At 40.2% G+C, this 27119-nt stretch overlaps 1 protein-coding gene and 1 long non-coding RNA gene across 5 annotated transcripts in view; one reads left to right on the top strand and one right to left on the bottom strand.

Moving 5' to 3' along the window:
• Positions 1 to 8905, top strand: part of LOC309613417 — a 49739-nt gene extending 40834 nt beyond the window's left edge. For all 3 annotated transcript variants that reach the window (XR_014235713.1, XR_014235714.1, XR_014235715.1), the window contains one exon: positions 4061 to 8905. This is a non-coding gene — a long non-coding RNA (uncharacterized lncRNA). The remainder of the gene's footprint in view (positions 1 to 4060) is intronic.
• LOC309613141 (uncharacterized protein) overlaps positions 1 to 27119 on the bottom strand; it is a 241430-nt gene that overhangs the window by 67153 nt on the left and 147158 nt on the right. The gene's annotated exons all lie outside the window — the stretch shown is intronic.

Raw genomic sequence — 27119 nt, 5'->3', positions numbered from 1 at the left:
ATAACATAGTATAGTATAACATACAGTCATATCCAGGAGCCAATCAAGGATCACAAATGTTAATTATCATGTTTTGTTAGAATCTCCTTTTATCTAAAATAATTCCCTAGTTTTTGCTTTTATTTTGGGGTTTTTTTTTAGACTTTTATGCTAGTGAAAAATCTGAAGCGTCTACGCCAGTTGTGCAGAATGTCCCTCAGTTTGGATTTGTCTGATTATTTCTTCTTAAATAGTTTCAGGTTGATCAGTTTTGTCATGAATACTGTAGAGATGATGTTGAATCCTTCTCAGTGCCTCACATCAGGGGCCACAGGATGTCCCATCGTTGGTGACATTCTCTTTGATCATCTGGCCAAGTGGTGTCCACCCAACCTCTCCACTGTGGAGACAGCTTTGTAGTTGATAAGTAACCTATAGAGTGGTGCGTTCAGACTGTGACTATGCTGGTCCCCATTTTTTCACTCAATGGTTTTAACGTCCAGTGATGATTCTTATTTGAATCCAATATTATGGTGGTTGAAAAATGGTGATTTTCAATGTTTAGCTTTCCTGTTACATTTCTTAAATGATGTGCTTTAGTGAGGAAGAGCTTTCCTCACCACCCACCTCCAGGACTTATCCACTCCTGATATTCTTGGTGCTTGGGTTACGCTGTCCGAGATTTGAATTCCATTCAAATTGAAAGTCCAACTAGCCTAGCTTAGGAGAAGGTGATGCAACTTAAATCACAGCTCCACTAAGGCTGGGAGAGGGGTCATTCCTCAAAGAAAACTTGATGTGCAACCATTAAAAGTGGGAAAAATGGAAGCCAGACAGGCAAAAGCAACAGCTACTCATTATGGCAAGGAGTTAATATTGATAGGACTTCTTCCCATTGCTGCCTGACATATCCTAGTACCCAAAATAGCACTGGCTTAAAAACAATAGAAAGAAATCTTAGGTCAACACATCAGGAAGCTATTCAGGAATGGTTAGGGCTCATAGTGGCCCAGACTGCTTCTATCCTATGCTTCAGTGGGTGTGGTCTTCATTCCCATGGTTACCTCTTGGTCCCCAATAGCTCCTCTAGCTTAAGTTTTCAGCACTATATTTCAACCAAAGGCACGAAAAAAGTAGAAGAAAGTCATATTTCTACCCTTTAGGAATATTTTCTGGAAGTTGGACATGCCATTTCCGCTGGCATTCTACTAGGCTGAGTTCACTCATATGGCTATGCCTTGCTACAATGAAAACAGAGGAAGTGTGGTCTTGGGTCCAGACAGTCATTTGCCCAGCAAAGAACTGGGGATTCTATTACAATAGAGGAAGGAGAAAACCAAACTGAAAAACAATTAGCCCTTCGAAAGACCCCACAAGGTACATGCTCATTCTAAAGGGGAGAAAAAACACAGTTCAGGGAAATTGAACAACCCAGTAAAGGTTGCACAGACAGTAGTGTCTGTTTGCTGCCAAACAACACTGTGCTAAAGTCATTCTGATTTTATCTCATTTGATCCACTTTCTAACTCTGTATATCAGTATAGATTTGTTAGATTGCTTTCTTGGTGGAGTGAGTTACAGCCTCATGACATAATGACTCTAGTGACAGCAGGTCTTTCTTAGAAATGTGCTGTTCATTCCTGGCCAATGTTCCCTAGACGACCAGTGCAAACAGCTGAAACCCTGATACGTATGTGGCAATAACAAGAGATGCAGATGGAAAATAGAATGGCAGTGGGTATGTGTTGGAAAATACCCCAGCCTGGGAGCCTAGATACCAAGTTTCCAGCCCCAGCTCAGTCACTCATTAATTGTGTGATCCTGGTCCGATCATGACCTACTGTGCCTCAGCTTCCCCCTCCACGTGTTCCTTCTAGCTGTGACTCTCTCTTATTTTAGGTCGTATCTGTTTGCATGATGACTCAAACTGGGATCTGGATTCTAAAAGTTTAAAGCCTCTACTTCCCTATGTGGTGCAATTTTAGAATCTGTTGGATTGCAAGGCCATGCTTGCTAATTGGGTTTGCATTTTGATTTTATAAAATCTCATAGGATTAATGGGAAATGTTCATTAACCAGAAGCTCTTTGAGAGCAGGAACTGTGTTTGATTTTTCTCACAGTTATATCCCCAGCAACTGTCGAAGTCCCTGGTACATGGTGAGCTCTGCAATACTGATTGACTTATTGACCAACCTAGACAATGTCCTTGCTAGACAGACATATGTGATTAATTATTCCCCTCCCCTGCTCCTTAAGAGCAAGCATGAGCTTCAAGGGAAGGAATAAGGAAACTAGGATTTACACGGCACTTATTTTCAATTTACCTCATTTACTTTTCACAAAAACTCTTCAAGAAAGCTCTAATAATCCTCTTTTTTATGGATGAGAAATCTGAGATTCAGAAGGATGAAGTGACTTCTTAAAAACGGCATAATTGGGCTTCCCTGGTGGCGCAGTGGTTGAGAATCTGCCTGCTAATGCAGGGAACACGGGTTCGAGCCCTGGTCTGGGAAGATCCCACATGCCGCGGAGCAACTAGGCCCGTGAGCCACAACTACTGAGCTTGCGCGTCTGGAGCCTGTGCCCCGCAACGGGAGGGGCCGCGATAGTGAAAGGCCCGCGCACTGCGATGAAGAGCGGTCCCCGCACCGCGATGAAGAGTGGCCCCCGCTTGCCGCAACTAGAGAAAGCCCTCGCACGAACCGAAGACCCAACACAGCCAAAAATAAATAAATAAATAAATAAAGTAGCTATAAAATTAAAAAAAAAAAATCAGTAGATTCAACTGACTATGAAATTCTATATATAGATTTTTTAAAAAAAGGCATAATTTTTGACAAGAAATGTTCAGAAGTTATACTAAGAAAACTATAAAACACACCTGAAAGACACAAAAGTAGACTTGAACAGCATTTATGCCATTTACTGTCTCTCAAAGCAATTCACAAGGTCATCCCAAATTCAACAGCAGAGAAAATAGACTCCACCTTTTGCTAACAGGAGCAGCAAATAATTTGTGGCCATGATAGTGTATCACAAATATGCACGTGTGAAAAAGAGTGGGGCACATCTCCATGAATGGATATGAAGTGACTTCCAGGAAGGAAAGCAAAGTGCAAAAGCGTATATTTTGTGTAAGAAAGAGGAAGAAATAAGGAAACAGAAATGTATCTTTCTACTTACTTCTACAAAAAGAAATATAGGAATGATAAAGCAGGCAGCAATCAAGTTGGTTACCCACCAGGGCTTGAGGGAGTGAGGTGGAAAGGATTAACTCTACGTTTTTGTAGAGTTTTGAGTTTGGAAGCATGTTAATGTTTTCAATATTCAAAAAATAAAATTAAATCCACACGGAAAAATGTAAATCTGAATACAAATAGAAATAAATGTACCAGTAAGTACTCCAGTTACTGGAGGGAAAAAAAACTGCTATAAAAGACATTGAAAAAATTGGAATACAGACTGTACATAAAATTATTCCATTAAGGTTAAAGTTCCAGAAACTGCACTGAGGTTATATTAAGAAAATATCCTTGTTCCTACGTAGTACACATGAAAGTCCTAAGAGGTGTGATTTATGCAGCATGATATATGTAATCTACTCTTGAGTGGCTCCAAAAATAAATTCATATTATTATGTAATATCATAGCATGTCCCAAAAATGTTAGTGCAGTTTTAAGCTGTAGTAACTTTAGAAGTATAAATGCTAAAAACTTACAAGCAGTGGCATTTTAAAGTTTACTTATATTTCTTTTACATTTATTTAGTTTTGTGATTTTTGAACAATTTTTTGTTGTAATTTTTTGTTTCAGAACATTTTTGTTTGTTTCCGAATGTAATTTTTTGTTGTTGATGAACATTTGTCCTCTTCAACCAGAGGGACTAAAACAACAAATTAAAAGAAAGAGAGAAAATGAGATAGCAAATGTGGCAAAATGTTAAAAATTGGTGGATCTGAGCAAAGAGTTCCCAGTACTATTCTTGTAACTTCTCTGTAAGTTTGAAATTATTTCAAAATTAAAAAAAAAAATGTTAAGATTATACAGTTGGTAAGTGAGGCATCTATGTTTCATTCCTAGGGTTGTCTGATGTCCAAGCTCAAGTTCATTCTTCTTCATGGCACTGCCTTTCATAGTGAGTAGGAGGGATGGATTCACACTGACCCACCCTCATTCTCTAATCACTGGGACCGAGCAGGACCATGGGCACCACTGGCCAGGACTGGGCAGTCAGCATGCAGTCGTGGAGCAGAGGAGGGGAAAAGCTCCCACCGCCCTTGGCTTTGAAGAACTCACTCTCTAATCCACTGAGCTAACCATCTCCAGACCTTTCCTTACAGAGAACCGTGTAATAGGCATGTAAAAGTGATGAAGGGGATTGCTTTGGAAACTTGTGTAAATAACTTTTTGGGCAGGAGAAAGATTGCCAACACCTGCTTTTTGTTTTCTGGTATTTATTAGAGCCACCCTGTGAGGGACCTCTAAGCTTCCTGGATCTTATTCATTTATCTGAGTTCATTCTTGGTTCAGGGTCAGCATTGTTGGGGGGTGTAGAAAAAGTTGGCAAGGATCAGAGGAGGGTCACTGATTCTGGGCTTTCAGTAAGTGAATATGGTTCAGAAGTCCCCAAATCAACAGTAATGATCTTCAGGCCAAATCTGATTGTTCACCATGCTTTTCCTAACCCATTACTTCCTACTCTACTCCTCTCACAGTCATTTATGAATTTATCCATCCGTCCACCCATTCACTTACCCAGTAATAATAATTAGTCTCGTATCATGATAGGCATTGTCCTAGATGCTGGGAATACGGTGTTGAAACAGACTGGTCCATGCCCGCAGGAAGAGAAAGGGATGGACGATTTAGTACAGCATGATCAGTGCTGTGACAAATGTAGGTACAGGGTACCTAAGCCAGACATGTGAGGCCAATCCAGAGAAGTCTCTGGAGATTCATCCGGAAAGTGGTGGGAGTGGTGGGTTAGAGGAATAGCGTGAATAAGGGCAGGGGAACCTAAACTTTTGCTGCTTAAAAGTGTGGTCCATTGATCAGCCGAATCAGCATCACCTGGAGCTTACTAGAAATGCAGTCTCTTGGGCCCCACCCTACACCTCCTGAATCAGATGCTGCGTATTAACAAGATCCTCGGGGAAGTCCTATGTACACTGCTATTTGTGAAGCACTAGTCTAAACACCATTCTCGGGGAAATCACCAGTGGTTGCCAGGCATCACACTCCTAGTCCAGAACACCCTGCTCTCAGCCCCAAGTGAGAATGCCCTACCTTGCTGCAAACCCTAACATCCTCAGCTATCTTATGGTTTCTGGGAAATGAGAAGTTCCTCTCCCTGGAAGAGTTGCCATGTCTAGCTTTCTTCTAGCTATAACGTCGGCTGTACTTTTGGACCCAATAATTCTACTCTGAGGACATTAGCCCAAGGGAAAAAAAAAAATCCAAAAGAAAATAGTCATTTATACTCAGATGTAAGATGTTTACAGCCATGTCATCTTCAATCATAAACAATCAAAAGAGAAACAGCCCAAATGCCTAGCAACGGTGCAGGAGTCGAGGGCGGGGAGCTGGGTGTTCCCTAAGCACATGCGGGGGAAGCCGGAGCTGCCTCTGGGGACACGTCAGGATGTCCTGGAACATGTCCTGGCTGAAAAGTCAGGAAACCTGGGTCTACTTTTCCGTCTGCCCCTTTGAATTGGACCCCTTTGGGTAAGCCCATTCCCATCTGAGGTCTTCAGGTTCTTGGGTGATCTTTATTCTGTGACATTCCATCTGTGCTCCTTGGTGCCCTATATCCTCCCAGCGTAAGCCTGCCCTTCCACCCAGAGAGGCGAGGTCAGACCACAACGACCCTGGGAGGGGTGACGTGGAGACAGAGGTATGAGCAGAGCCAACAAAAACTGCAAGGAGATGATAGAGAAAAAGAACATGTACTGAACTCCTAATCTGTGTAGACTCTATAATACTAATAAAAGCTAATGTTTACTCCACGCTTGTTGTTTGCCAAACTGTTTTAAGTGCTATATATGAATTAATTTTCTTAATCCTCACATCAATACTATAAAGTCAGAATGATTATCACCCCCGTTTTCCAGATAAGATTTAGGAATTGCCCCAAGTCACTCTCCTAGAGGTGGCAGTGCCAGGAGTTGAACCCATTGTGATCTGTCTCAAGAGCTCACACACTTAACCCCAGACCCAGTGGTGATCCCCAGAGCAGCAGCATAACCATCACCTGGCAACGTGTAGGAAAGCAGTACTATCCAGACCCACTGAATCAGAAACTGGGTGCTGGGGCCCAGCAATCTCAGATTTAACAAGCTCCCCACCAACCCAGGTGATTCAGATGCAAGATACATTTCTTGAACCACTGTTCTAGCCACTTGTTGTTTTTAGTATTCATAACAATCCCTAGAAATAGGTATAATGAACACCACTATATCACCGAGGCAACTGAGGCTCCAAAGGGTCACATGCTTATGGTCCAACAGCTAGAAAATAGCAGAGTCAGGATTTGAACACAAACCCACTGATGCCTAAACACCAGCTCTTTCTAGTATACCATGCCCACCTTCAGTCCCTCTGCAAATGTCAGTTTACCTGGAAATAGAGGAGATGGAGGAAAGGCAGAGGAAGGCAGTGGTTCTAATGGGGGAGGGGGATGCAGGAGGAGGGTGGAGAAAGAAGATGCATGTGGGGAAATGAGCCAAACATCCTCTCTTTGGTCACTGTGCCCCTGGGATGGTGGTGGCTGTTTACTTCTGCCTGGTTGGCCAACCCCGTATGTGCCGGGCTGCTGATTTTCCTGGGCTCCACAGCACAGGACCTATTTTTAGCTCAGCCCTGATGGGACATGTTTGCCCAGTGTTGCCAAGTCATAAGAACCATCACACCCTGGTAGCAGGCGGGCTCTGCTTGGCTCACAGACCACACAGGGCTGCCTGGGCATGCACCCAGCCTCCGCCCAGATGCTACTTCCACCTGGGCAGGCCCTAGGTGGGGAGAAAGGGATTCCAGGGGAATCCATGCCATGGCACATCCTTTCTCCGGTCACAGGAGGCTGTTGCTGATGCGGGTCTCAAAACTCAGAGGCCCAGAGGGGCACTGTGACTTATCCCCAGTCACCCAACCAGTTGGCGGTAGGGTGAGAATCAAAAGCCAGGCTTCCTGACTCCTTTTCCCTCACAATGTAGATGATCTTTGTGTCTTCCAATATGTTTGTGTATTTGTGTCCTATCTGTTTCTGCTAACAACAACAACAAATTATCCCAAGGAATGCCAATGCCCATTATAACAGATGGAGCTTCCCAGGAGGCAGTGTGCAAATAAAGAGAGCAAACCAGCAACCACAGGAGACAATTTTTTATGCACAGCAACAGCAATCCAGAGAAACTGGTCAAGAGAGCAAATATTGTGGCTCCTGGTCACAACTGTAGGTGGTATTTTTATGCTAATTTCCCTCCAAAGTGCTAAAAGTTTCTTCCTCTTTATTATCTAATAGCTCATCACAACTCACCTAAGAAGGAAAAAAGCCAGAGATGCTTTATTATTATTAATCATAAAGATGTTTGCAATGATAATAACTGCTATATTTGCTGTCAGGCTCTCTGTTTTGCATTCATTAGCTCATTTAAGCCTCACAATAACCTCATGAGCCTCATTTTACAAATGGAGACATGAAGACTCAAAAAGTGTTAGTCAGTTGCTCCAGGTCACATAGCTAGTAAGTGTCAGAGCATCAGAGCCAGGCCTGGAGACACCCAAGCATGTCAGCTTCACTATATGGCACATGTGCTCTAGAAAATTGGAGACTGATTGGGAAAGCAGGGGACAAACATGGGAAAGTGCCTTCACATAGCAAACGGGCTATTCTGTAGCATGAGGAATAAGCAAGACCTGTTTCCTAGCCGAATCAGAGCTGTTGGGTGAAAGTTCCCAGGATGCAAATATTATTCATGTACGAAGGGAGCATTGTGCCTCCTCGAGTAAGCAGCCTCAGATGTCGCCCCCAAGTCTGGAGGTGTGCCACTAGGAATCGAAGATGCTGTGTCTAGGACAGAGTAGAAGAGAAGAGTAAACCACCCCCAAGATTCCTCCCAGCTCGGAGATTCTATTGAGTGTGAATACACCAGCCTCTGCAGGGTAGATACCACACTCAGTACTGCCCCACTGATGACCCAGCACAGGCCTGCTCAGTCAGTGGTGAGGACACATTTGCTGGGGCATGGTGTTATTGGAGTTGCAACTGACTTCCTCTTCATGGGCCTCAGAATGGACCAACGGGGGGCAACTCTCTCTTGGCCACACTAGCAGGTCTCAACTCTAGCAAATGGCGATCCAGAATAAAGCCCTCATTTCCTAATCTCTCTGGCTCCTAAATATGGGAATGTGGCTAAGGTCTGGTTAATCAGAAGTAAACAGAACTGGAGTGTGCAAATTCCAGGAAGTGTCCTCTTCTGCCACTCTCTTGACTGAAAAACAGATCTAATGATTCAAGCATGAGCAGCCCTCCTGAATCATGAGGTGGAAGCTGTGAGCTGAGGATGGCAGAGCAGTAAGACAGCAAGAGCCCAGGTTTGACAATCAGGGGACGGCTGCCCTAGGCTTGTGATGCTCACGTGACAGGAGAGAGAAAGAAGCTTTACCATTACTTGAGGGTTTCTCTTACTCCCAGCAGAATCCAATTCTAATTCTTACAGAGTTGAAAAAGTTCAAAATTCAAAAACAACCACATGAAGAAATGATTGTGAAGGTAAATCTTGAAGGGTTATTAGGATATAAATAGTCATAGAAGAGGAGAAAAGAAGACAAAGAAGAGAGGAAGAAAAAGAAGAAGGAGAAGAAGAAGAAGAAGAAGAAGAAGAAGAAGAAGAAGAAGAAGAAGAAGAAGAAGAAGAAGAAGAAGAAGAAGGAAGAAGAAGAAGAAGGAGGAGGAGGAGGAGGGGGGGAGGGGAGGGGGAAGGGGGAGGGGGAGGGGAGGAGGGGGAGGGGAGGAGGGGGAGGGGAGGAGGAGAAGAAGAAGAAGAAGGCGAAGGAGAAGGAGAAGAAGAAGAAGGAGGAGGAGGAGCAGGAGGAGGAGGAGGAGGAGAAGAAGAAGGAGAAGAAGAAGGAGAAGAAGAAGGAGAAGAAGGAGGAGGAGGAGGAGAAGAAGGAGGAGGAGGAGAAGAAGGAGAAGGAGAAGGAGAAGAAGGGGGAGGAGGAGAAGGAGGGAGGGGAAGAGGAGGAGGAGGAGAAAGAAGGAGGGGAGGAGAAGGAGGAGGAGGAGGAAGAGGAGAAGGAAGAAGAGGGCAACAGCAACAAAAATGACAATGATGATAAAGACAGGAATGTGTCCTGTTTACAACCAGGCTACAATATTCCTGATGCCCAATGTGTGAAGAACTCTACGTTCCCACGGCCACCGTCCTAATTCATATGCATGCCACATCTCAGTGAAAATTTGGGTCAGCTTTCTATTTGGCATCTGTCTCCAGTCTCTCCTTGCCTCTTCTCCATCCATTCTGCAGACTGTTGTCCTAGACATCAATATCACTCCCTTGTCCCTAATCCTTCCAGGCTTCCCTTTGCATTTCAGACTAGATAAGAGCTCCTTAGCTTGACATGTGCCAAAAATCTACCATGCCTGCCTTATACCCCCTCCACACCCCACCCCCCTCACTCACCTTCCATTTCAGGAAGAGTAAATTAGTCACTGTTCCTCAAATGTTCCTGTTAAATTCCTGTCCCTGTCTCTTTGCTTGCACTGGCTTGCCCTTTGCCCTCATCTCTGAGTGCTGACACCTCATCTGTCCTTCCAGTCCCTGGTCAAATGCCCCCTTCCACATGAATACTTCTCAACTCTTTCACTCCAGCTGTGATCAATCTCAAAAACTCACGCATTTTCTGCTACACCGGGCTACCTCCTTCAATGTTCACACCAGAGCCTGTCTATGGCAAGAGGACTTGACAAGAGAAGGAAAAAGAGGAGGAGGAAGGGGAGGAGGACAGATGTCTCTCTCTGCCATAATCTGGCCTTTTCTGGCTCTTCATTCCTACAAAGATGTCCTAGGCCAGGTGAATTAAAGGAGACATTCCAAGATTTTTCCACCTCTGAGACTGTATCACTGTGGCCTCCATCTGTAATCTTCCTTCCCACAGAAAGACCTTCTTGTTTCTCAAGGCTCTGCTCCAGTTTACTCCTCTATGGAGCCTTCATGATCCTCTATCATCTCTCCCTTTTCTGACCACCTCTGATCTCACAGAGCATTCATCATGCTCCTTCCTCCACTTTATGGATCTGAGTTTTTATACTTGCTGGACAGAGCACGGAGCTTTGGAATTAGATTTGTCATTGGACAAGATAGTAACCTTGCTCAGCCTCAGTTTACATCTCTGTAAAATGGGGATCCTAACACCTACCTCACAGAGTAGTTATGAAGATTAAATAACACAAACTTGTGCTAGAAGCAAGGTTAGCATCACCTGCCCATGAAAACTCAGCCTACAAGTTGAGCGTTGCTGTTATCTCAGTAACACCTGAACAAGACGGGCTTGACTGTGTGGTGGAGGACAAACCCTGAAACTTCCAGAGGCAGAGAGACAAAAGGACCAGGTAACCTCAGATAAAAGGCTTCTCAAGTGCCCAGTTTAGGCCTTGGGACAGCCTGGGCTTCTTTGTCACCGGGAAGCTTAGGAGAGCAACAAGGAAGTTCTCATTGACCTGGTGAAGCTGGTCCAACAGGAGAAGCTCTGATGGGAGACCTCAGAAGATCTCAAGAGATGTGAGTCAACTGTCCCCCGGTACTCTGTGCTGGCCAGACCACTCTCAGGGAGCTTGGTTCTCTCAGAGATCCATTCTATCAGAGGGATTTGAATAAATGCAAGGTTTCAGAAGAGGGGGGCAGCTGGAGGGTAGGCAAAGATTCCAGCCTCATTAAGCTCATTGAAAAATTCATTGAGCTAAGATAAGTCTGAGGAAAGGTAGTTCAGAGAGCTTGGGTCCTGTATTCAATGGGCTATCATAGGAATAGAAAAGAGTGAAGTGGGTCAGATGCAAGAGAAGTAGGGCATGGTGAGAATATACTCACAGGCAGCTGAGTACAACTGACTATTACACAGAGTGATATGGGTCCAGATCTTCCAGGTTTTCTAGAGAAGATATAAATCTGGGTTTTCTTGTGAAGTGTTATAATTTTTCCTTTTGGCAATTCATTAAAAATTGTCATTGCTCTGCACCAACCAACGCTGCAGGCCAAACAAAACACATCTCTAGAAAATGAAAGGGTCCCTGAGCTGACAGTTTGCAATCTTTGGATGAGATGATCCCTAGGGTTGCTTCTAGATTGTACTCTATGGTTATAAAATGGTCCATAAATTTGGGGTAGGTTGACTCAAACAATGGGTGTTGGCATCATGTGTCTTAGGAAAACATACCCTGTTATGTCTCTTTAGTCCCCACCATTATTGCTCTCATCAGCCAAAGAAGGGTTGAGAGCACACAGTGGCTGGAGTCAGGCAGATCTGGGTTCAAATCCCAGTTCTGCCACTTTGTAGTTCTGTGACCTTGGGCAAGTGATTTAACTTCTGACCTCAGATTCTTCAGCTTGAAATAGTAGCTGAATTTGAGTTTACAAGTGCTTTATTTATTAACTTAGTTCTCTAAACAACCCTAAGATGGGCAAAATTACCATTACCTCTATGCCACAGATGAGAAGACTGAGGTAGAGAAAAATTAAGGTCACAGCTAGTAAATAGGAAGCCGAGATGCAAACTCAGACACTCTCCTTCCAGGGTCTGTGCTCTTAGCACTTTATAATACCGGCTTGAATCTGAGAAATGGGGATGGTAGTGGGAGTGGACCCCAGGATTTTTTTGAGAATATAAATGAGGATGTATATAAGATATTTAGCCCAGTGCCTGCATATTCTAACAATACAAAAAAAGGCACTTATTAACCTTTTTCAATGTTCACGCTCATGCTCTCTTTCTCCTTGTGTCTGTCTCTGTCTCTGTCTCTCTCTATATACTCTAATTATTAGAGTCAGGATTATTTCAATACCCACCTCCAGAAAAACCCTTTTCTATTTACCTCCACACCATGGCTTATTCCTATTCATTTTTCTGTTCCCTGCAATCCCTCCAGAGTTCCTCCCCAACCTTTTTGTTTAATCCTAGGGATTATTTATCAGGTAAATCTATCATGAGGTAATGTTTTAATAACACATTTCCCATCAGATAGTGGCTATTACGTATTCCCTGTAACCAGCCATGCACTATGGTAAATATTACCCTAAAAAGGAAATTCATGACTCACGAATAACTGAACAGCCAACTGGGAAGCCAGGGAGTTCTCACTTATGAAAATTATTATTGTTTGATTGATTTTTAACCCACCCACTGCCTGAGGGTCCTTTGAGTCATGCTGTACATATGCAGCATGCAAACCAGTGGGGGCTGATTGGCTGGGGATGAAGTCAGGGTTATTTACAATCCTATATTTATAATATCTACCTACAAGGGAAAAATCTCCTCTGTTTTATGCCATTACCTATAATCAGGAATTTGCTGGCAACGCACCCTCGCGAACACTGACAATGGCTCCTGCGCCTCACCTGCCCCAACAGGCCAAGAGATGCTTCCCAGTTCCTTTCCTCCATCCCAGGGCTGAGCTGTATGGAACGTTCTCAGGTCTGGCAGTCACTCATGCCTGGTTTGAACCCCAGCACGGTCACTGACTTGCTATGTGATTTCAGGCAAGTGACAAACTCTCTGAGCCTCAGTTTCCCCCCTCAGGGATATTGCCATGAGAATTAAATCAAATAAAGTGGCATACATAGTAAAGTGTTCAAAATATGGCTTTGCTGAGGGGGGCATCGAAGAACGTGAGGTTGGAGAAATTCTGCTCCAGGACAATGGTGGCTATATTTTTGAGATCATAATTGGGAAGGGACAAGGCTCCACACACATTTTAGAACCATCAGTCATTTGTTTGCCTTATATTAGTAAGTCTGGAAACAATGCCTCCTCCATACAACAAGGTTGAAATTCACATTACCTGTCCTTGAGCACTTACTACAGGTCAGGAACTGGGGTGGATAGATGCAGGGTCATTTAGAGATGAATGTCATATCGTCCCTGCCATCACGGAGCTCACGAGTAACCAAGATTCTCTGAGTTAGATGTAGTGTCCAGACCACCTTAATTCCTGTGCCTTGACCCCAGACATTGAATCGTAATCTCTGGAGAAAAAGCCACTGGTCCTGCATTTTCACAAGTCCCTCTGATTGATATTATGTACACTTGTCAGCAGTTAGCAGCATCCAAGATTTATTGTGTGTTGATTATTCATTCCTTCACTGGACAAATATGTGCTGAGGGTATTTCTGCACCAGGCGCCGGTCTAAGTGAGTTATATGCGCTGTTTCAGCACGTCTACACAACAGGTACCGTTAGCCTTATTGCTCTAGCCAGAGAGCTAAGGAAAGTACACACTTTACATGACTGGATGTGTTAGGTGTCATAACAAAGGGACATAGAATGTGCTCTGGAAACCCCCAAAAGGGAGAAACCACATCTAATAAAGAGAGGCAGTGCCAGGAAGCCTCTAAAAAGGGCCAGATCAAATTTCCCTCCAGCAGAGTTTTGGAGTCCTTCAGGGATGGGCAAGGCACTCACTCACAAAAAAAAAAAAGGCAATTGCTCCCAGGCTCCCTAGTTACAAGGTGTGGAAATGCAGACGAGCTGTCCCACAGAGAGATTTATACATCAGTAAGCACTTTGTGTGTTTCTCAGACATAATTGATAGCTTAATAATCATATCCATATGCACCAAGAAGGAAGCATGGGGCTTTTCTATTAATGTGAGGTGTTTTTAAAACGAGTTGTCATTCTTCAACTAGTTTGTGTCAGTGACATCTATTTTTCTCTAAGTAAAACTAAGTACAGTCTGTGGTTACAGAGCTATGAATGTGATGCCTATCAGATACACAGGATTAAAAAGAGAGAGAAAGAATAGTCAGTGTTGGCAAGGGTGTGGTGAAAAGGACATTCCCAGAAACTGCTGAAGTTGATGGGAGTGTAAATTGCGTTACACCCTTTCTGAGGGTTATTTGGCAGTATGTGTTAAGAACTTGAAGGAATATTCATACCTTTCAACTGTATCATTCCCACTCTGGGAAACTCTCCTCATGAAAAAAGCAAAGGCTTGGAAATACATTTATCAATCATTATGCTGTCCCTCACAGTGTGATTTTTTTTTTTTTTTAAGGGCATTAAATCAGAAAGAGTTGAAACATTCCACCACAGAGATTGGTTAGGTAAATGACCACAAGTTCCCATAATAGAGGTGAAATACAATGTAAGCCCCATCGGGGTAGGGATCTCGTCTCCTTTGTTCATGCTGTATCTTCAGCACCTATCACAGTGCCTGGCACATAGTAGACACTCAGCAAATCTTTGTTGAATGAGTATAACACCGTAGTCAGGCAGGTGGACCTCCTGGCCCTCACTCTCCTCATCTGCAAAATGAGGGTGAACATAGAATGTTTTCCATAGGACTCTACTGAGGATTGAAGGCCACAATGAACACGTAAGGTGGCATTAACATAGAAGCACAAAATAAATGCTGTCTGCTGTGATTATCCACGGGAGTTCATAAGGGAGTATCCTCATGGTTAGTAAACACCAACATCCCAACTAAATTCAGTGAGACTCAACAGTTGCAATAGGAAAGTACAAACACAGTATTTATATTTAAAAGATGAGAAGGAAGCTTACTAAGTTCAGTGATATCTGAACCACGGAAACACCATAATTTTCATGAGCAAAGGAACAATGTGCCCCTGAAAGACTTGTGATGAAAGACAGAGTTTAATACATCCATGTCTCACTCTCTGCATTCACAGCCCCTGAAGGGATCAAAGCAACTCGGCAGCATCTGGGGGCCGGGGCCGGGGAGCGGGGGGCAGTGGGGGAGAGAATCATGCTGTAATCAATTATCAAAATGGCAAACACAGGGCTTTGAAAACTTTATTCACATCAAGCCACATGTTCGATGTTGAGATTTGATCTTTGTCTGCGTGCTGATAAGAGGCCCCCCCAAATGAAATTTAGTTCTTGGCATACTTCTAGAATTGGTAGAGAACATCTGGGAACCTCAGGGAAAGTTCTGTCATTTGCTATTTCAAGGTTTCCCCGAAGCGCTTCTTGGCTCTAGACAAAGCACATGCCCAGACGGCTTTTCCAGAACTTTGTCTAACAACATCAGTTAGATCTCGCCAATCTAAAAATCCTATTGGGTAATTCATGTTTTCAGAGCTTGCCAGAAAACTTCCTGGTGGCATGGGAAGCCCACAATAATCTGTGGTTAAGAGCAGTGATAATTGTTTGGAGTGACTTCGTGCTTTAAAGGAGCTACAGACAGAGTTCATACTATGGAATTTTAAGATGTTTCCCAGGCCACCAGCCTTAAATACCATCTGGGAACCCAGAGGAAAGCCAATGACACAAAAGCATTTTCGTGGTTCCACCTCCACCTCCACTGGACTGTTGGTCCATAGGTGGGCTGTGGAGAGGGAAAATGGGTGAGAAACCAGTCTTGTATGTACAATTCAAGTATCAACTACTGAAATCAAGCGTGAGAGACCCCTGACTGAAAGCATATTTATTGAGAGACATGTTGAGAACATTCATTAATCACAAAACAAGGGGAATTTTTTTTTGTTTTAAACTGCCTAAAAAAATCAAAGCAGAGAGGTTTGGCGAGGTGGTGTGCTGGTTAAAATTCAGATTCCCAGGTTCCAGGCCAAGAAATTCTTACTTGGTGGATCTGCATGCACACTGTTATCTGCATTTTTAATAATCATACCAGGTGAAAAACACTAATCTAGGAAAACTTCAGTTTAGGAAATAAATCCTATTTTGCTTGAGAAATTACTTTAATTGGCTTTTTGGACTCTGCAAAGGTAGGTGCCAGGGCTCATCTTGATGGAGAGGTTAAAAAAAGACAGGACTTACATTTTTAAAAATTTTACAACATAGTAGAACTTGGGGGTTTCCCACTGTCAGCCCCTGTCAGAGTCTAAGTGCTTGAACTTGAGAGAGAATGGAACATGGCCAGCCCCATGGAAGGAGGGGCTGAGTCACTGCCTTCAAGGGGCGGATGATGAATTCCACCAACATGCTGTCTGACATTTAGCTTTCCTTGTCTCCTCTCTTGTGATGTGACTTCCTTACTTCATCACCAAACCTGTAGTAAAATGCTGTATACAAAATGGCTCTGTGTTGGTAGTTCACCGGGGGCTGAGGAGAGAGGAGCATGCCGGGGTTTTCCGGGGAAATAACTAGAGAGAACTGGAACAGCCAGGAGGAGCAGGGGTGTGAGAGTGAAAAGTGGGTGAGAATCGAGGTGGAGGGAAATTCATAGAACAAAGAAGGAGGGGTTCACGGGGCAATCTGCAGACACTTGAGGGACCTTCCCTCTGGAACCTTTGAGAAGACTGCTGGAAGCCCGGGGTTTGTGGAATATCATTTACATACAATAAAATACTCCCATGGTACATGTACGATTTAATCAGTTTTGACAAATGTATATACCCACGTAATCATCATCACAGTCAAGATCTCCACCACCATCACCTAAAAAGTTTCCTTCTTCCCATCCTATCAGTCAATCACCACACACCCCTGGTCATAAAAAATGGTCAAACAAGTTTTTGTCACTGTAGATTAGGTTTGTCTCTTCTAGAATTTCATATAAATGGAATTATACAGTATACACACTTTTGTATAGGATGATATTTGAGGTTCCTCCATGTGGTTGCATTTTTTCAGTAGACTGGTTGGTGGCTTGATTTGATGAGCAGTGACTCATTGTATGGATATACCAAAATGTGTTGATTCATTCACCTGTTGGTGGTCATCTGGGTTGTTACCAGTTTGGGGATAGTATCAACAAATCTGTTATGACCATTTGTGTACAAGTCTTTGTGTGAACATATGTTTTCATTTCTCTTATGTAAATAACTTGAAGTAGAATTGCTATGGTGTAGGGTAGTTATATAGGTATCTGTTTAACTTTATAAGAAAATGCCTTTTTCCCAGAGTGGTTGTACTGGTCTTGTTACCACCAGCAACACAGAAAAATTTTAGTTAATCCACATCCTCTTCAATACTTGATATTGCAGTCTAAGTTTTGCCATTTTAATGACAGTGTCCTGGTGTCTCACTGTGATTTTAATTGACATTTCCCTAATGACTAATAATATTGAGTATCTTCTCATGCTTATTGGCCATTTCTATATCTTCTTTTGGAAAGTATCTGTTCTAGGCTTTTGCTCACTTAAAAAAAATATTTTTTGTCTTCTTATGTTTTAGGAGTTCTTTATATATGCTAGATATTTGTCCTTTGTCAGAATTATCTATGACAAATATTTTTCCCAGTCTGTGGGGTACCTTATTATTCTTTTGATGGTATCTTTGGAATAGCAGTTTTAATTTTTCATGAAGTCTAATTTATCTAATTGTTTTTATACTGTTTGTGTCCTATTGAAGAAATATTTGCCAACATAAAGGTTGCAAATATTTTCTCAATGTTTTCTTCTGGAAATTTGTAGTTTTAGCTTTTACATTTAGATCTATGATCCATTTTAAATTTTTTTGGTGTTGGGATTTAAGTTACTAGGTTAATGGTCTTGTTCCTGATCTTAGAATGAAAGTATTTTGTCTTTCACCTTTACGTATGTTAGCTGTAAGATTTTCACAGATGCTCTTTTTTAAAATTTTTATTGGAGTATAGTTGATTTACAATCATAGATGCTCTTTATCAAGTGATTGAGGAAGTTCCCTTCTATTCTCAAGAGGTGTTTTCTTTCATTATTAAAAATATAATGAATAAATATAAATTTTTTAAAATGCTTTTTCGGCACCCATTAAACTTCTCTTTTTTCCTATTAATATGTTAAATTATATTAACCAATTCTTAAGTGTTAAACCAAACCTGTATTCCTGGAATAAACCCCATTTGGATGTGGTATATTACCCTTTTTAAATATATTCCTGGATTTTATTTGCTACTTTTTAAAAGGATTTTTACACCAATCTCGTGAAGGATATTAGTTTTTTTTTTTTTCTTATAAAGTCTTTGGTTTTGATTGCAAGATAAGGTTAGCCTTATAAAATGAGTTGTGAAGTGTTTCCTCCTCCATTCTTTTCTGAAACAATTTAAGTAGGATTGGTATTATTTCTCTCTTAAATGTTTGATATAATTTACCTTGGAAGACTTTATTTTTATCCATGGAAATGTTTTAATAACAATTTCAAATTCTTTAGTTGATTTAGGGCAATACAAGTTTTCTGTTTCTTCTGCTACCTGTTTTGGCAATTTGAATATTTCAGAAATCTGTGCATTTCATTTAAATTGTTGAATTTTTGGTATAAGATTGCTTATAATATTACCTTATTGTTCTTTAAATTTCTGTAGGACTTGTAATGATGTCCCCTCATTTATTCCTGTTACTGATCATTTAGGCCTTCTTCCTCTACTACTTGATGAGTCTACTAGAGATTTATCCACTTATTTATGTTTTTAAAAAAACAGCTTTTTAAAAAAATAAAAATAAAAAAAAAACAAAAAACAAAAAACAGCTTTTAGGTCAACTAATCTATGACAAAGGAGGCAAAGATATACAATGGAGAAAAGACAGTCTCTTCAATAAGTGGTGCTGGGAAAACTGGACAGCTACATGTAAAAGAATGAAATTAGAACACTCCCTAACACCATACACAAAAATAAACTCAAAATGGATTCGAGACCTAAATGTAAGACTGGACACTATAAAACTCTTAGAGGAAAACATAGGAAGAACACTCTTTGACATAAATCACAGCAAGATCTTTTTTGATCCACCTCCTAGAGTAATGGAAATAAAAACAAAAATAAACAAATGGGACCTAATGAAACTTCAAAGCTTTTGCACAGCAAAGGAAACCATAAAAAAGACGAAAAGACAACCCTCAGAATGGGAGAAAATATTTGCAAACGAATCAACGGACAAAGGATTAATCTTCAAAATATATAAACAGCTCATTCAGCTCAATATTAAAGAAACAAACAGCCCAATTCAAAAATGGGCAGAAGACCTAAAAAGACATACAGGTGGCCAAGAAGCACATGAAAAGATGCTCAACATCACTAATTATTAGAGAAATGCAAATCAAAACTACAATGAGGTATTACCTCACACCAGTTAGAATGGCCATGATCTAAAAATCTACAAACAACAAATGCTGTAGAGGGTGTGGAGAAAAGGGAACCCTCTTGCACTGTTGGTGTCAATGTAAATTGATACAGCCACTATGGAGAACAGTATGGAGGTTCCTTAAAAAACTAAAAATAGATTTACTATATGATCCAGCAATCCCACTACTGGGCGTATACCCAGAGAAAACCATAATTCAAAAAGACACATGCACCCCAATGTTCATTGCAGCACTATTTACAATAGCCAGGTCATGGAAGCAACCTAAATGCCCATCGACAGACTAATGGATAAGAAGTTGTGGTACATATATACAATGGAATATTACTCAGCCATAAAAAGGAACGAAATTGGGTCATTTGTTGAGACGTGGATGGATCTAGAGACGGTCATACAGAGTGAAGTAAGTCAGAAAGAGAAAAACAAATATCGTATATTAACGCATGTATGTGGAACCTAGAAAAATGGTACAGATGAGCCGGTTTGCAGGGCAGAAGTTGAGACACAGATGTAGAGAACAAACATATGGACACCAAGGGGGGAAAACTGCAGTGGGGTGGGGATGGTGGTGTGCTGAATTGGGCGATTGGGATTGACATGTATACACTGATGTGTATAAAATTGATGACTAATAAGAACCTGTAGTATAAAAAAACAAACAAACAAAACAACTAATACTAAACTTTCATTGGGTTATTTGTATGGAAATATGTTAATATAAATGTTTCAGACATTACATGAAATTTCTAAAAATCTTATATGTTCTGGTATAATGTTATAAGTCATAATTCTAGTTATTACTTTAAAATGTATATCTCAGAAATAACTAAATTTCCTTGTCAATTGCATTATTATGAACTTTCATCAAATCTTTAACCATGGTCATTTTTAAGTCTTTTGTCATTTACAGACAGTTCTGGGTGTACTCTGACGCTTTTGCTATAAAAGGGTTTCATCTTCAAGGAATTCATGGAAAAGACTCTGACAAGTACAGGTTTCTGGTAACTGACCGTACTGCTGAACTGAATGAATAAGCCTTTTCAGAACTCTAATGAAAAACTGATGAACTCATAAAAGTGCTAACAAAAGATCAAGATGAAAAAATAAAAATTAATTACATGGGACTGAGTGATCTGATGAGGTTGATTATAATTTTTGTGACTTTCTGTTTGAATTAAAAAAAAAAAAAATCCCACAAGGACTCAGAGGCAAAGAATATACAAATCTATTTTCACTGCAAAGTAAAGGAGCTGTTACAGTGGAGGATTACTGGACTGAATGTCAATATTATGACATAGTATGAGTGTGTTTCGCGTTTGGTAATTGCAATCATTGTTGCTTTTGTTGTGGTCATCCATTTACAATGCTTGGTGTCAGTCTATTTATCTCTTGTAAAAATAAAATACAGTGTGTGTGTGTGAAAAAAAAAAAAAGAGTACAGGTCTTTCACCTCCCTGGTTAAATTTATTCCTGGGTATTTTAATTCTTTTTTATTTGCTTGTACAATAAATGAGATTGTTTTCTTGAAAAAAACCCAAAAAAGCAAAAAAAACCAGCTTTTAGATTCATTGATTTCCCTAAGATGATTACTCTATGTCATTGCTTTCTGCTATTATTTTTATTATTTCTTTTCTTCTACATATTTAGGTTTGAAGCAGTTTTCTTCTTCTAGATTCTTAAGGTGGATCACTGATTTTGGACATTTCTAATTTTCTAATATAAGCATGTAAAGCCATAAATTTCTCCCTGACCACTGCCTTAACTGCATTCCACAAACTTTGATGTGTGTTGTCATTTTCATTCAGTACAATATATTTTTCTAGTATACTTTGTGATTACTTTTTGACCCATGAATTATAGAGAAATGTGTTGTTTAATTTCCAAATATTTGAGGATTTTCCACACATATGTCTGGAAATATGATTTCTAATGTAGTTTTATTGTGGTCAAAGAGCATACTCCACATGACTTTAATACTTTTACAAGTATTATTTTCTTGCATATGGTAGATCTTGTTAAATGTTCCATGTGCACTTGAAAAGTAGGTGCATTCTGATGTTGCTGGGTGGAATGTTCCATAAATATCAATAATATCAAGTTGGTTGATACCTTTGTTGAAGTCTGCTATATTTCTTTATACTTGTTATAACAATCTGTGGATTTGTCTATTTCCCCTTTCTGTTCTGTCAGTTTTTGCTTCATGCATTTTGAAAATCTGGGGTAGGGATTTAGGAGTATTGTGTCTTTCTGATGAATTGACCCTTCTGTCATTATGAGATATCCCACTTTATCCCTGGTCATATTGTTTTCGCTGAAGCCTACTTTGTCTGATGTTATCATAGAGAATCCAGATTTCTTAAGACTGGTGTTTTCATGGTATATTTTTTCCACCCTTTTACTCTATGCCTTTATGTTTAAAGAGATTTCTAATAGTATATTGTTGAGGCTTGTTTTTTTAAAAATCTAGTCTTACAATATCTGCCTACCAATTTGAGTGTTTCCACTACTTACATTTAATGTAATTAGCAATATCGTGCTTCAATCTACCATCTTGTTATTTGTTTTCCATTTGTCCCATCTGTCCTTTGGACATTCTTTACCTTTTTCTGCCTTCCTTTGGATTGATTATTCCACTTTCTCTCCATTATTAGTTTATTAGACTACCATTTTATTTTATTTTTTTCTTTTTTTTTGCAATATTGCTTCTGTTTTATGTTTTGATTTTTTGGCCAAGAGGCATGTGGGATCTAAGCTCCCTGACCAGGGATCGAACTCACTTCCCCTGTATTGGAAGGCGAAGTCTTAACCACTGGACCACCAGGGAAGTCCCCCATTTTATTTTATTTTCAGTGATTGCTCTAGGCAGGGGTTAGCAAAATACAACCTGTAGTCAAATCTGACCCACTATTTATTTTTACAAATAAAGTTTGATTGGAACACATCCTCACTTACTCATTTGTGTATTGTCTATAGCTGTCTATCTAGCTAAGGAGTTTCATGCTATAAAGGCAGAGTTGAGTAGTTGTGACAGTGATCATCTCACCCACAAGCCTAAACTATATACCATCTGACCTTTACAGAAGAAGTTTGCCAACTCCTGCTGTAGTATTTACTATATGTTTCTATAACTTACCACAATCTACCTTCAAATAATATACCACTTCACATATAAAAACTGTAATATCTTATATTTTCATTTTTCCTCTCCTGTCCTTTGTTCTATATTTTACTTCTACATATATTATAATCTCCAAATATATTGTTATTATTTTACTTTGAAGAGTCCATTATTTTTAAAGATATGAAGAAATAGGGATTTCCCTCGTGGTCTAGCAGTTAAAACTTCGTGCTTCCACCGCAGGGGGCACGGGTTCGATCCCTGGTCAAGGCACTAAGATCCCACATGCTCAGCGGTGCGGCCAAAAAGTAAAAAAAAAAAAAAAAAAAATTAAGAAATAAAAGGTATTTTATATTCACTCATACATTTACCATACTTTGCATTCTTCACTTCTTTTGTACATCCAAGTTTCCATCTGTTGAAATTTTCCTTCTGTCTAAAGGACATCCTTCAATATTTCTTATAGTCAGGTCTTCTGGCAAGAGATGATCTCAGCTCATATTTGTCTGAAAGTGTTTATGTCATCTTCATTTCTGAAGACTATTTTCATTGGGTATAAAATTTTAGGTCAACATTTGTTTTTTTCTTCTTCTATTATTCAGCACTTTAACTATAGTGTCCCATTGTCTTCTTACATAGTTTCAGATAAAAAGTCTATAATCATTTTTTTTTATCTTTGTTCCTCTACACATAATGTGTTTATTTTTCTTTGGGTACTTTTAAGATTTTCTCGTTATCACTTGTTTTTGAAAATTTGGTTATAATGTGCCCTGGTGGAGTTATCTTTGTTATCTTGATTGAGGCTCATTGAGCTTATATTTTTCATCAAATTTTGGAATTTTTAACTATTATGTTTTCAAATATTTTTCTGCTTCCCATTGCCCTAACCTCTCCTGTAATTCTGTTAAACCACTTCAAAATTGTCTCAAATGTCACTAAGACACTGTTAGTTATGTTTTTCAATTATTTTCTTCTATGTGATTCATTTGGATTGCTTCTATTACCATGTCTTCAAGTTTACTAATATTTTCTTTTGCAATATATAATATACTCTTAATCTTTCCAAAGACGTTTTCATTAGCATATATATTTTTTAATCTCTAGGAGTTTCATTTTGTCTATTTTAAAATCCTCCATCTCTCTCCTCACTACATACATGTTTATAATAATTCTGTATAACTTAAGAGCTGTTTAAAGTCCTTCTCTGCAATTCTATCATCTCTGTTACTTCTTGGTCTGTTTCTATGGACTGTTTTTATATTCCTGATTGTAGATGATATTTGCCTACTTCTTGGCATATCTACTTGTTTTTTAGTGGATGCTGACTATTGTGTTTTATGCTGAGGGTCTGGATTTTGTGGTTTTCCTTTAAAGAGTGTTGAGCTTTGTTCTAGCAGGGAAAGTTACTTGCTGATCAGCCTGATCCTTTCCAGACTTCTTTTTAAGACTTTTTAGGGCAAGTCTAGAGAAAGCCTTTACTCTAGAGACAGTTTAACCCTCTATTAAGGCATCACACCTCTCTGGTCCCTACTGAATGTCCCAGATGATCTATGAGGACCTTCTACTCTTAGTGGTTGAAGTCTCCCAATTCTGTGACCTCTGTGAATTGTTCAGCCTACAGCTCCCCAGTCATCTATCACTTGGTCTCATGGAGTTATGTCCTAGGCATAGATGAATTAATATTCAGCAAAGACTCTGAAGTACTTTTTCTATGTTGTTCTCTTTTCTCTGAAACTCTGCTCTACAACTTTGGGTCACCTCAGCCCCCCAGATCTCTGATCTCTGTTTTCTCAACTTCGTGAGACCACTGTGTTCAGCTTAGGATTCCCTTGCCTGAAATGAGATCCAGAATGTGATTCTAGGCAGAAGGCCAAGGGCTTACCTCACTTATTTCCCTTTTCTTGGGAATCACAATACCATACTGTTTGTTGTTCAATGTCTGAAAACAGTTGTTTTGTATAATTTTTTCCAGTTTTCTTATTGTTTTTGATGGGAGAATATATCTGGACCCTATCACTCCATCATGGCCTGACACAGAAGTTCAGCTATTGCACTTTTATTTGTACATTAGAGAAAAAGGTAAACCTCAAGACTGGAAACAGGGATATTCATGTTACAATAGCAAAATGAAACAACATTTACAAAGAGTGATGTCTAAAATGTGAAAACCATCCTAGCCTGCATTAAAGGAAGTATGGTGTCTAAGACTAGGAAAGAAATAATCCCACTTAATCCCACTCTACACACGATTGGCCTTGTTCCCACATTCATTTATTCCATAAGCATGTTTTGAGCACCATCTTTGTCATTGTCTGTGCTAGGCACTGAGGATACCATGATGAATGAGATATAGCCTTTGTCCTTAAAAAACTCATAGACCGGGGAGAAATAGACAACATGGAAATAATCATACATCATGATAAGTAATACAGTAAAGATAATCCCAGGGGTTATGAGAACACAAAGGAGGGATAGCTATTCCAAACTGAATGTGGGTGGGAGTGTCAAGGTGGACTGTCTATAGGAGATAATGATTTATGAGTGGAGTCCTGATGCATGAGTAAGAATGCATCAGATGAAGAAAGTGGGAGGAGTTGAGGGTAAAGCACACACATGAAAAAGCCTATTTAATTTCTTCAGGGAATTACATGTATTTCAGAGTGGCTGAATTGTCAAGTGGGAAGAAGAGGAGTGAGGTGAGATGAAGCTAAAACGAGATGTAGGAGCTGGGTAATACAAGGTCTTATTAAAATTTTTAATTCTATTCTAGGAGAACTGAGGAACTATTGAATAGTTTATCCAGGTGAATAATAGCCTAATTTGTATTTCAGAAAAATATCATGGGCTGCAGTTTGGAAAACAGGGCTGTATGGGGGAAATAATGATCCATCAGGAAGATTTAGCATTAATTTAGGCAAAAAACGCTTTGGACCTAATCTGTTATTGGAAATGGGAACCAAGATAAGTAGATGAATGAGAGATATTTAGAAGGTATAATCAACTGAGCCTAAAGAGTGGCCAGATATGGGGAGTAAGGAAAGGGAGGAACCATAGACAGCACCTGGAGTTTGACTAGGATGACTCAAGCATTCTATTAAGGGATAGCAGATTTCTTTGTTTCTGTCTGTATTGACTATTGTTTTGCTATGTGTGTGATTCCAACCTTCTGGTTACCTGGGCCTAGGCACTTCCTCTGGGTGTCTGAGATTGTTTCCTGTCTGCTAAGGTGCCTTCTATCTCTTGCCTCTTCTAACAGTCAGAATGTGTATGAACCAATACTCCTGGCTGCTCTCCTGGTTCTGCCTGGATTACCAGGTTGGGTACCTTACTGGGTATGTCTCATTCCTCTATCTGCTCTAGACCCTATATGTCCAGCTCAAGAGTTCTGCCATATTTCTTTCTATGATTCATGGAAAATTGTGACATAGAGCTGACAAAATAATACTTGGAGATCAACACTAGAAAGGAGTTAGGCACTATGTGGAACAACATGTCAATTTTTCAGCTGAAAAAATTAAAAACATAGATTCATCATTCCATTGATACATTCCCTAAACCTGTGTTGATTTTACTCCCCTTCCTGGATCAAATACAACTTATTAGTAATTATAACTCTCCCATGTATAGAGGCATATCTGTATATTCTTACAGTCTTGTATTGGGTAAGAAAGATGGTGATTTCCTTGCATTATGGATATCAAGACTGAAGGATAGAGGTTCAACCTACAAAAAGTGAACCTAAGAACTGATCAAGAAAGACTGATGGGACCATGGTCAAGACTACTAGCTGTTCCGTAATATGGGTTCTCTTCTCCTTTTTTGGTAATAGAACCTTCAATTTTTAGGTGAGTGCCTGGCCCATAATAAAAACCTTGTAGTTAGGTAAATGTGTCAAAGTCCCAACAGAAAACAGATGACATACTAAAAATGGGATAAGCCAAAGAGGATTTATTTATAAAGGGGCTATTTACTAAGTTTGGGTATGGAGGAACTGTAAGTATAATGCAGTAATCTAGTGCTCATAGCAGCTAGGCTGTTACCTCCCTCATTGCCTAATGGGATGAAGGGAGGGAACAGTTACCAGAGCCTAGAAAAAGAGAGAGGCAGGCAAAATCAATTTTTCAAGGATCATAACCCTCAGTTGAGGGATAGAGCCTACCCAATGCAAACTTGAAGGGAGGGATCCAGATAAATAAATACCTGATCTCATGCTTCTTTTTTTTTTTCTTTTCTTTTCTTTTTATTATCTCCTGCTAGAGCCCCTATTGTCTGAACTAGAACCATAAAAACCAGAGGTTACCATCTCCCATTGATGAGGTCCCACAGGCCAGCCTCCCATGGCAGAGAGCAGATGAAGAAGAGTAGGCAGTGGGTCTGGAGAATCAAATAGCTGGCATATGGGCGTTATATAACTACATTTTGGCCAATGTAATAGAAGCAGAAATAGTGTGTTCCACTTTGGGGGGGCACACCTTTAAAAGGAGGGGCATGTCTTCTTCCTTCCTATACGCTGGATTGGTGACTAGAATTTGTGAAGCCATCTTGGCCCATGAGATGGAAGTTCTGTCCTGAGATTGGCAGAACAACATGATAGAGGGAACTTGGGTGCCTGAGGATCAGGCAATTAGTTCTGGTTGTCTACATTCACCTGAGAGAGAAATAAACTTGTAACCTTATGTTGGGTTTTCTGTCACTTGCAACTGATACAAATCTTAATTCAGAGACCAAGCAGGAAATTTTGGGGGGATTTGTACTGTATTGGTTATGATTT

This window comes from Balaenoptera borealis (genome assembly GCF_965194805.1).
Source record: "Balaenoptera borealis genome assembly, chromosome: 1".
Classification (NCBI taxonomy): Eukaryota; Metazoa; Chordata; class Mammalia; order Artiodactyla; family Balaenopteridae; genus Balaenoptera; species Balaenoptera borealis.
The sequence above is the reverse complement of the archived record's forward strand: the minus strand, read 5'-3'. Positions and strand labels throughout refer to the sequence as shown.